Source organism: Nyctereutes procyonoides, unplaced genomic scaffold (assembly GCF_905146905.1).
Source record: "Nyctereutes procyonoides isolate TBG_1078 unplaced genomic scaffold, NYPRO_anot_genome, whole genome shotgun sequence".
Classification (NCBI taxonomy): Eukaryota; Metazoa; Chordata; class Mammalia; order Carnivora; family Canidae; genus Nyctereutes; species Nyctereutes procyonoides.
The window spans coordinates 47,610,204-47,619,269 of record NW_026575049.1 but is presented as its reverse complement, the minus strand read 5'-3'; the positions used below and the strand labels follow the sequence as shown (position 1 = coordinate 47,619,269).

Here is a 9,066-nt window from a genome sequence, read left to right as displayed (position 1 = left end):
TAATCAGATAGTAAGTACATTCTTATATACATATAGCTACTATATAAATAAATAGTAAATTCCTGTTGATACTTACCCTAAGCAGGTCACATAGAGGGGCCCCTGTGAAAAAGAACTCAGGCCATAAAATTTGGAGTATTCTTCTCTGGTGAATTTCATCTCAAGTTCATATCTTTTGAAATATGTTAAAATGGAAATTATGAACATAAATCAGATTTGAAAAAAATTTACAGTGAATACCCACACACCCAAATCTACATTAACACATTTTTCTTGTAGTCAGATTAACGGGGTATTGAATACATACTTACCACTTTCAGATGTATAATTTGATGAAATCTGACAAATGTATAGCTATGTGATGACCACCACACTCATGAGAGGGAAGCATTCCATCATTCCAGAAAGCTCTCTACACCCCTCTGCTGTCAATCCCCAGCCCTGTCAACAACTGATATGTTGTCACTATAATTCTGCCTTTCTTGAACATCAGATGGATAGGATCGAATCAGATGTATCTTTTGTATCTTCTTTCATTCGGCATAAGGCCATGTTGTTGCGTCAATTAGTAGTTTATCCCTTTTTACTGTGAAACAGCATTCATTAGTATGGATATATTTTATCCTTTACACCAGTTGAAGGAATTTGGGGATGTTTCTAATTTTGGACTATTATAAATGAAGCTCCTACAAACATTTCTGTACAGATTTTCATGTGGACATATGTTTTCACTTTTCTTGGGTAAATATTGAGGAATCGCTGGTCATAAGGTTAGTATAGTATTAAAGCTTATAAGGGAGGTGGGTTTGTTGGAATGTTTGAACCAGAACAGTCAGAGCAACTCTGATAAAGGAGGATTATACTGGAAGGTTCCTACTACCTGATTGCAAGAATTACTATGAAGCTATACTAACTAAAATAATGTGCCAGGGGTGCCTGGGTGATTGAGTAGGTTACATGTCTGCCTTTGCCTCAGGTCATGATCCCGGGGGTCCTGGAATAAGCCCTGCATTGGGCTCCAGGGGAGCTTGCTTCTCCTTCTCCCTCTGCTGCTCCCCCTGCTTGTGCTCTCTAAAAAATAAAAAAATAAAAAAAAAATTCTTAAAGAAAGATAACGTGCCAAATTGTTTTCTAAAGTGGTTGGACCTTTTTCCCTTCCCATGGGCAATGTGTGAGCATTCTCTCGGCTCCACGTTATTGAGGACAATTGGCGATGCTGGTCTTTGTAACTTTATCCTAGTGAGTTGTACTGGTATTACAATTTTCATTTCCTTAGTGACTAATAACTTCGTGCATTCATGCTTACTAGTCAGTCATTTGTTCTATCTTCCTTGGTATAATGCTCAGGTTTTCAATATCCTCCCCGTTTAAAAAATTTGTCTATTATAAACATGAGTCTTTTATCAGTTATGTTTTGCCCCAGGCTTGCCTTTTATTTTCTTAACAGTGTCTCTTGAAGAGTTTGTTTTTAAGTAAGCTCTATGCCCAATGTGGGGCTTGAACTCACAAATCCAAGATCAAGAGCCCCATGTTCCATCAACTGAGTCAGTCAGGCGCCTCTCATTGTTTTTTGATGCTATTGTAAATTTTTTTCATTTCATTTTTTTTAATTTTTTTATTTCAATTTTTAATTGCTTGTTCCAGTATATAAAAATAGAGATATTCTAGTACATTGACCCTGTATCCTGTGACCTTGCTAGGCTTATTAGTTGTTTTATAGATTCCTTATCATTTTCTACTTACACAATCATCCCATCTTCAAATGGATAGTTTTATGTGTCTTTCTTTACAATTTTTTTTTTCAATTTCCCAATCTGTATGCTTTTAATTTCCTTTCTGTCTTGTTGCACTGGCTTAAACCTCCAGTCACCTGGAACACCAGAGGTGACACCAGACATTCTTGCCTTGTTCAGCATATCAGAGGGAAAGTATCAGTCTTTTACTATTAAAGATTTTAGGTTTAGGTGTTACTTAGTTACCTTTTGTCAGATTGAGCAAGTTCCCTTCTATTTGTGCTTTGCTGAGAATTCCACCCATAAATAGGTTCTGTATTTTGTCAAACGCTTTTTCTGAATGTAATAAGATAATGGTTTTCTTTTTCATACTCCCTCCCAGTGTTGAATTACATTGGTTTTCAAATGTTTCCTAAGTTGTTGATTTCATAGGAATAATTTTTTTTCCAATATTCCTTTTTATAAAAGTCTGTAGGATCTGTGGTAAGGTGTTCTGTTCATTTCTCATACTGACAATCTGTTTTCTGATCAGAAGTTATCACTTTTATTGATATTTTCAAGAGTAGCTTTTAATTTGATTTTGCTATTTTTTGATTTCTATTTCATCGCTTTCTGTTCTTACCCTACCCTTCCTTCCTTCCTCACACTTGTACTCACTGCTTAGGTTGAAAATTTAATTAGAGACCTTACATTCTTTCTCATATAAGTGATTAAAGCTATGCATTTCCCACTAAATATTGCCTTAGCTGCAGCCCCCAAATTTTCGTATGCTGTGATTTTCATTTTCGATCTGCTCAAGATATTTTCTAGTTTTTCTTATAACTTCTTCTTTAGCACATGGATAATTTAGAAGTGTGTTGCTCTTTTGTTATTGACTTCTAGGTTGATTCCACTGTGGTAAGAGAATATGTCTTCTATGATTTCAATTCCTCAAATGTAGTGAGACTTTTAAGAAGTAGGGGAACCTTTTCCTTGCTCACTTTCCCCTTCTCATTGGATACAGATGACAACAAGGCCCTGGGGGATGATGTAGCCACAAGATGGAAACAGTCTCAGACTTCAATCACCACGTGGGAGAGAGCAGCACACTTATCTGGAACACCCACTCTGATAAACACACAAGTAAGAAATGAACTTCTAGTATTTGAACCATTACAGGTTTGGTTCTGTTTATTGCAGCAGTTTTGCTTACCCTGATTAAAACACCACTTATCTTTTTAAGGCTCCTCTTTCTCCCCACTGCCCTGAAAGTGAGTTTTTCATAAAATGTACTTTAGTTCATACTATCCAAAGCATTATCTGACCCATCTACTCAACTATTTTTGTGTTCCATTAAAAGACAAAAACTTCCTATGAATACAAATATATATAAAGTTTATTGTATCAGCCAAGGTTCCCTTTTTTAAAAAACAAATATTTTTATTGAAGTACAGTATACATACATAAATGCACACAAATACACTATCAACAGTATATATGGTAAGTATAGCTGCAGAGATTTACAAAGCTGTCTACATGTGGGTCATTCTCCTCCTTCCCATCAGTTTATTTTTGCAGCCCTGGTCATGGAGGAAGTCAAGAAAAGAGATAAAAGGCACCTGCTACAGAGTGTGCCCCAGAAGGGATCTTCCAGGAGGGCTGAACTAAAGCCTAGCGAGTCACAGCTAGTCCTTTACAATCACTTGCATGGAGCTGAGTTCCTCTGTTATACTCCAGCTGTTTTTTTTGTTGTTGTTGTTGTTGCTTTTGTTTTTTGGGGAAAGAGGATATAATACAGGTAGGGAAGAATGTAAAGAAGAAAGCTATGCTGTTCTCCTTTCCCAAAGCGAATGTAATGTTCCAGCCAGGGCTGCTGCTGGACAGTCACTTTACTTCCACCTGTCAGATACTGGTTGCAATTTAACTGTACTACTTTTATATACTGAGAACATTTTCCTGCATCTTGTCCCCATGGCCTGAAATGTGAATTGCATCCCTTTGGACACTGCACTGTTTTGCTCCATCCCATCTTCCAGCTACATGCCGCACCTGACCTCACTCAGGCTCTTGGCCTCGTTAAGAGTTTTGTTTTTTGTTTTTTGTTTTAAAACATATCGGGGTTATTTTTGAAAATACTTTTTAAGAATCACACACATACAGGATGAAAAAGGGAGATGTACCTAAAAACAGTATTATTACCAAATAAACAAAAACAGGAAACCAGCAGTTTTCACAGGAAGAAATGTAACAAGTCCAAAATTCCAAAAATGTGTAAGTGATACAAGAAACACCTTTAGCAAAACCACCACCAGAAATCTGTATGTATAGGAATGGGGTCAAGGTAAAGATGTAAATTAGCCAAGTTATACACAAGGGATAAGGCCAATATGAACTTCATTTCCTATTCTATGCTGACAGAAAATAAGAAAATGATACTGAAAATCTAAGAATATTTCTGAGCAGCCCACTGTTTACATTTGAGACAAGTGTGGACTAGGGAGGGACCAGCCACAACATCAAAAAGAGAAAAGGTCATTCCAATTTTGAGGACAGGCACAAAATGATGGCAACTTGATACTGATCTCAGGGAAGACCCCAGAACAGATCCTTCTAGCGTTTTCTAATTCTTTAGGAGAGACCATCACTCACTCTGAATCAACAGGTGTGACTCCAAACTTTTAGGGGCAGTTACTTGACTAACATTTGGGAAATGCAGGACTTCTGCAAGGAATGTAAACTCCAACAATATCCTCTGTAACCTTGGAGAGATATGGACTGCAGCAAATCACTACATCCTTACTAACAGGTGTTGATTGATCCCTTGGCCAACCTGTATCTGACTGCAAAGTTTTGGAGGCCTACGATAGATCACTATCCTCAGACTTGTTTCATTCAGTGTACAAGGTTTACATATGAAATTTTGGAGTGATCAGAAAAAGATAGCAAATTGATCTTACATGAATCCAAAAACATCTAAAAAGGTTAATGAATCAAACAAAAGAAAATTTAATAAATGTAGGTCCTGCAAAGTAGGTTAATAAACAAAACACCAACTACACAAGTGTGGGATGAGGGGAAATTGTTTAACAGCAGTAAAAATCGTTAACCTTTGAAGACTCACACAATATGATGTGGGTGTCAGAAAAGCTAGTCCATCATTTGGGTGCTAAATAGATGAAGAGTATTAACTACAACAAAGGAATGACAGCTCTGCTACTTATAAATGTTAGCTCTGGGTTGAGCACTTTCAGAAAGACACAGAAAACTAGAGCATTTGCACAAAAGGGTCTTGAATGGTAAAGACAACAGAAGCCATGACATATGATGAGTGAACTGGTGATAGAAAAGAGTAAAGGCTAGGAGTCATCACAGTAGCTGCTGTTAAATGTTTGGTCTTGAGCTAATACGACAAATGAAGGGAGGAAGCCACCAACTGGGGACCAGGAGAGCTGCCCAAAATGAAAGATTTTGGTTCCTGGAGGGTCAGATGAGAGGCTGCTAAATGTCTTTTTCCAACTTTGAAATTCCATAAATATATAAAGATCTGACCAGCTGCAAAATTTATTACTCTGTTTTTGAAGAGCACACAAATGACAATTCTTCAGAGCTACTATGTTAAAACTTTTGAGGACATAACTACAAATCATTCAGAATTTGCTTTTTTTGGCCACTTTTATCTCTCAAATGGACAAACATTCATGTGTGTTCCTCTAGTTTTACTGAGATACAACTGAAATGTGTGTGCTGTTTTTTGATGTGAAATCAGTCTAGAAAATGTAATCTATTTTGCCTCCCTCCCATTCACCCCTAGATTTAAAGCAATTAGCATCATATAAATTTTTCATGGTCTACTTCTCTAGTCTAGTGTAGTACAGTATAATGCTGTAATGGGGAATATTCCATCTTACCTGCTATATTCATGCATGTTCCACCCTGAAAATGCAAAAAGCCCTAAAAAAATCATACATACAATACAAACGTGGGTTATTAGAAGGGAATTCCTTCCTTTTCAAAGACAATTTTACATGGCCAATCTTCCAGGTACATTTAACTTACAGTTTTATTGATATAATTTAGGTTACCCCTAACAATCTGGAAATGTGTGGTATGGTATAAACCTAATTCTAACCAATTCCAATTTTGTCTTAAAGGTAGGTCTTAGTACATTACATGCAAGCTCTAGAAATACCTACTACGTAGCTGAGATTGCCATAAGCCTTATTTCAATATTCACTCTCAGAGATTATGCAAAACATGAATAAATCCATGGAATACACTCAAGATATCCGTGATTCCACATACTACATCACAGAATTATCCAGAGACCAAAACATCAAACTTTTCCATGGTCTCCCTAAAAGAAATAATCTGCTGTCTTTCAAAATTTTGCTTTATTACTTCCTAGAATATTTATAGCAGTTCTTTGGAAAAGCAAGAATTAAATTTGGCAGCCTTTGTGCTCAAGGACCAAACATGGGTTATTTATCATTCTTTTTTGCAGCTTTCAGTCTGGGAGTGGACAATCTCTCAGAGAGGGAATGTACATAGTTACTGTATAGTTCTAGTCATTTACTACTGTTATATAAAAGTTAACAAATGGAATTATAATAAAAGGCACAAGAGGGGAGTTTGCTTAGGTGATATGTCATTCAAAAGTACAGTTTTTTGGCCACTGCGAAAGTATTTTCCATAAAATACCTGAGCTGGTGTCTTGTGTGACCAAGATATCCACTACCTTCTATATTCTTAAACACAAGTCTTTGACGTGATCTAAACTAGTTTAAAAAGTGTCTAATCTAAGGGAGTTATTAAAATTTGTATTCATGTAGAACAAGCTGGTTACAAACTTACTTTCCTTTCTGTTGACTATAAACACTGAGCCTCATTTCAGAAGAGATCTGGACATCACAAATACCAGAATCAAAGAAAGATGTTCTTACATGAACATTTAGGAACCTAGTAACTTCTTATTTAAATGGTGCTTTTAGGAGAAGGGAAACAATCATGACAGATTAAAGTCTGCCTCTAACCATGAGAATCCCTGGAATAAAATCAAAATATTTCCCCAAAGACACAGGTGTTTATCACAGGGACAGAGAATATGCAATTTTGAAAGGTGCAGTGAGTTTTTCTCTGCCTCTGCTAACGGACTTTGATTACAGGTTAATAGCAGTATAAATAACACAATTAGATAATGTTGGGTTCATTTTTCTTTCAGGTTAAAAAAAAAAAAAAACAACAAAAACCTTCATGTCCTTGTACTTTTAGGGGCTTGGAAGGTCTGCAGCCACTGCCCTTCTTGTCACCAGAGCCCTCGGCGGCTTTACAAATGGACATGCCCGAGACTGCCATCTGGTGGAAATGATAGAAATTGAAATGATTTTGTTGTAAGTAATTAAGTCTTTTCCTACAAAGAATGTATAAATTAAAAATATATTGGGGGAGAATGGTTTATTCATAACAGCAATAAGAAATATAAAATAATAAGGAATTAACTGAAGAAATGCATCATGCATATAGAGAAAACTATAAAACTTTACTGGGGGGCATAAAAACACTCATATAAATAGTAAGATACAGCATTTTCCTGGCTTGGAGCTCTTATCTGTTAAAGATATCAATGACCCCTCCCTCCAATTAATCTAAGCATATAACAATTCAACACTAACAAGATTTTTATTTGGCAGGGAAATCTTGGCCAAAATATTCAAAAGTTCATTTGGAGGAATAAGCATTCGATTTTTCTAAGAGTAATAAGGGAGCACTTTCCCTACCAGATAATAAAACATATAATAAAACTTTGATACTTAAGATGACATAGTGATACATAATACAAAGCAATGAAATAGAATGCCCATAAAAACACAAGTGAATACTAGAACATATAGTAAAAGGGCATTTTCAAATAAATAAGAAAAGACTGGCTTATGTATTAGCTGGTATACGGGGATAATGGAAAATATACTAGATTTTCACCATGGTGCAATACCCCAAAGTAAGTTTGACTAGTATTACGTATTTATAATAAAAAAACCAAAGTCATAAATAAAAATATATGTAAATATTTACTTACTCAGAATGTGAAAAGATTGTCTAAGTATACAACTGAAGGTTCAAACTGTTAAAGAAAATAATAAAATTCTAAAACTTTTGAAGTTTACTTATTTATTTTAATCTCTACAGCCAACGTGGGGCCCAAACTCACAGCCCTGAGATCAAGAGCCACATGCTCTTCTGACTGAGCCAGCCAGGTGTCCCAAATTCTAGTGCTATTGAATATAAATAACCAAGCCAACACTTCTCAAAACTCATCAAATTAAACATCTAAGGTCTTTGCAGTTTACTGTATGTAAATTTTACTTCTTCAAAAAAGTAAAATAAAAAATAAATCCCACTATATATTTCAAATGGCATATGGAGGATAAAAGCATTATTTAATATTTTTGACCAAAGAGAGCTATCTAATACTCTTCAGAGCATTTTAGCTCTCACCTGTGCCTCTCCAATCATAGCAGAAAGACTTTATTCTTACTGTAAAAAACTGGCACCAAAACAAAGTTACTGTGTAAGAAAAAACACAAATAAAGTATCATGGCATACGATTTTTTTGGGGGGAAAAATAAACCCATGTTATTGAGTTTGTAGTTTTTCAGGAATTAGGTTATTTCCATATTGTTAGATGTGCTTTGTTCTTAGTCCTATCCCCAATATCCTTATTTAAAAAGACAAGTAATAAAATAGTAAGTTATGGCATATTTGAAAGAATAGTTGATTTCCTGAATATATAAAGAGCTCTCACAAATCAATAAATAACTGTATTAGTAGATAATAAGCAACATATCAAACAGGCTTTAATAAAAGATGATTAAAAAACTAGCCAAAATAGGAGAAAAACTGTTCAATGTCATTAGGAATCAAATAATTTTAGAATTAAATAAAAAAATCATAAATTACAATATTTTACCTACCAGATTGGTAATGTACAACACTTGAGAGAAAGCAAAAGATACAGACATTTTGTATGTTAGGATTATAAGGTATCCCTTCCCAATGTATTTTATTTTTTAATTCAAAACTTTATAAAAAATTAAAACATAGAAAATTACAGAAAAGAATATGATACCCTTGCCTATCACCCAGATTTAACCCATGTTAACATTTTTGTTTTTTGAGGGTTGGGGTGTGGAAATAAATATCTCACACTTTGCAGTGTTTCTGAATAAACTGCCCTAAATTAATGTTATCATTCCCATGCATGTTTTATAATTATTTACCTATAAATTATATATCATGTTCCCTCATCCCTCAACTCTTAAGATTCCATTATGTTTGGTACCACTTTTAATGTATACTT

At 35.0% G+C, this 9,066-nt stretch overlaps 1 long non-coding RNA gene across 1 annotated transcript; it reads right to left on the bottom strand.

Moving 5' to 3' along the window:
• On the bottom strand, nucleotides 1-8,673 carry LOC129511368 (uncharacterized). Its single transcript, XR_008664802.1, has 3 exons — nucleotides 7,786-8,673; nucleotides 6,959-7,064; nucleotides 1-172 (listed from the first exon to the last, which is right to left on the bottom strand). It is a non-coding gene; the product is annotated as an uncharacterized LOC129511368 (long non-coding RNA).
• Between the last annotated feature and the right edge of the window lie 393 nt (nucleotides 8,674-9,066).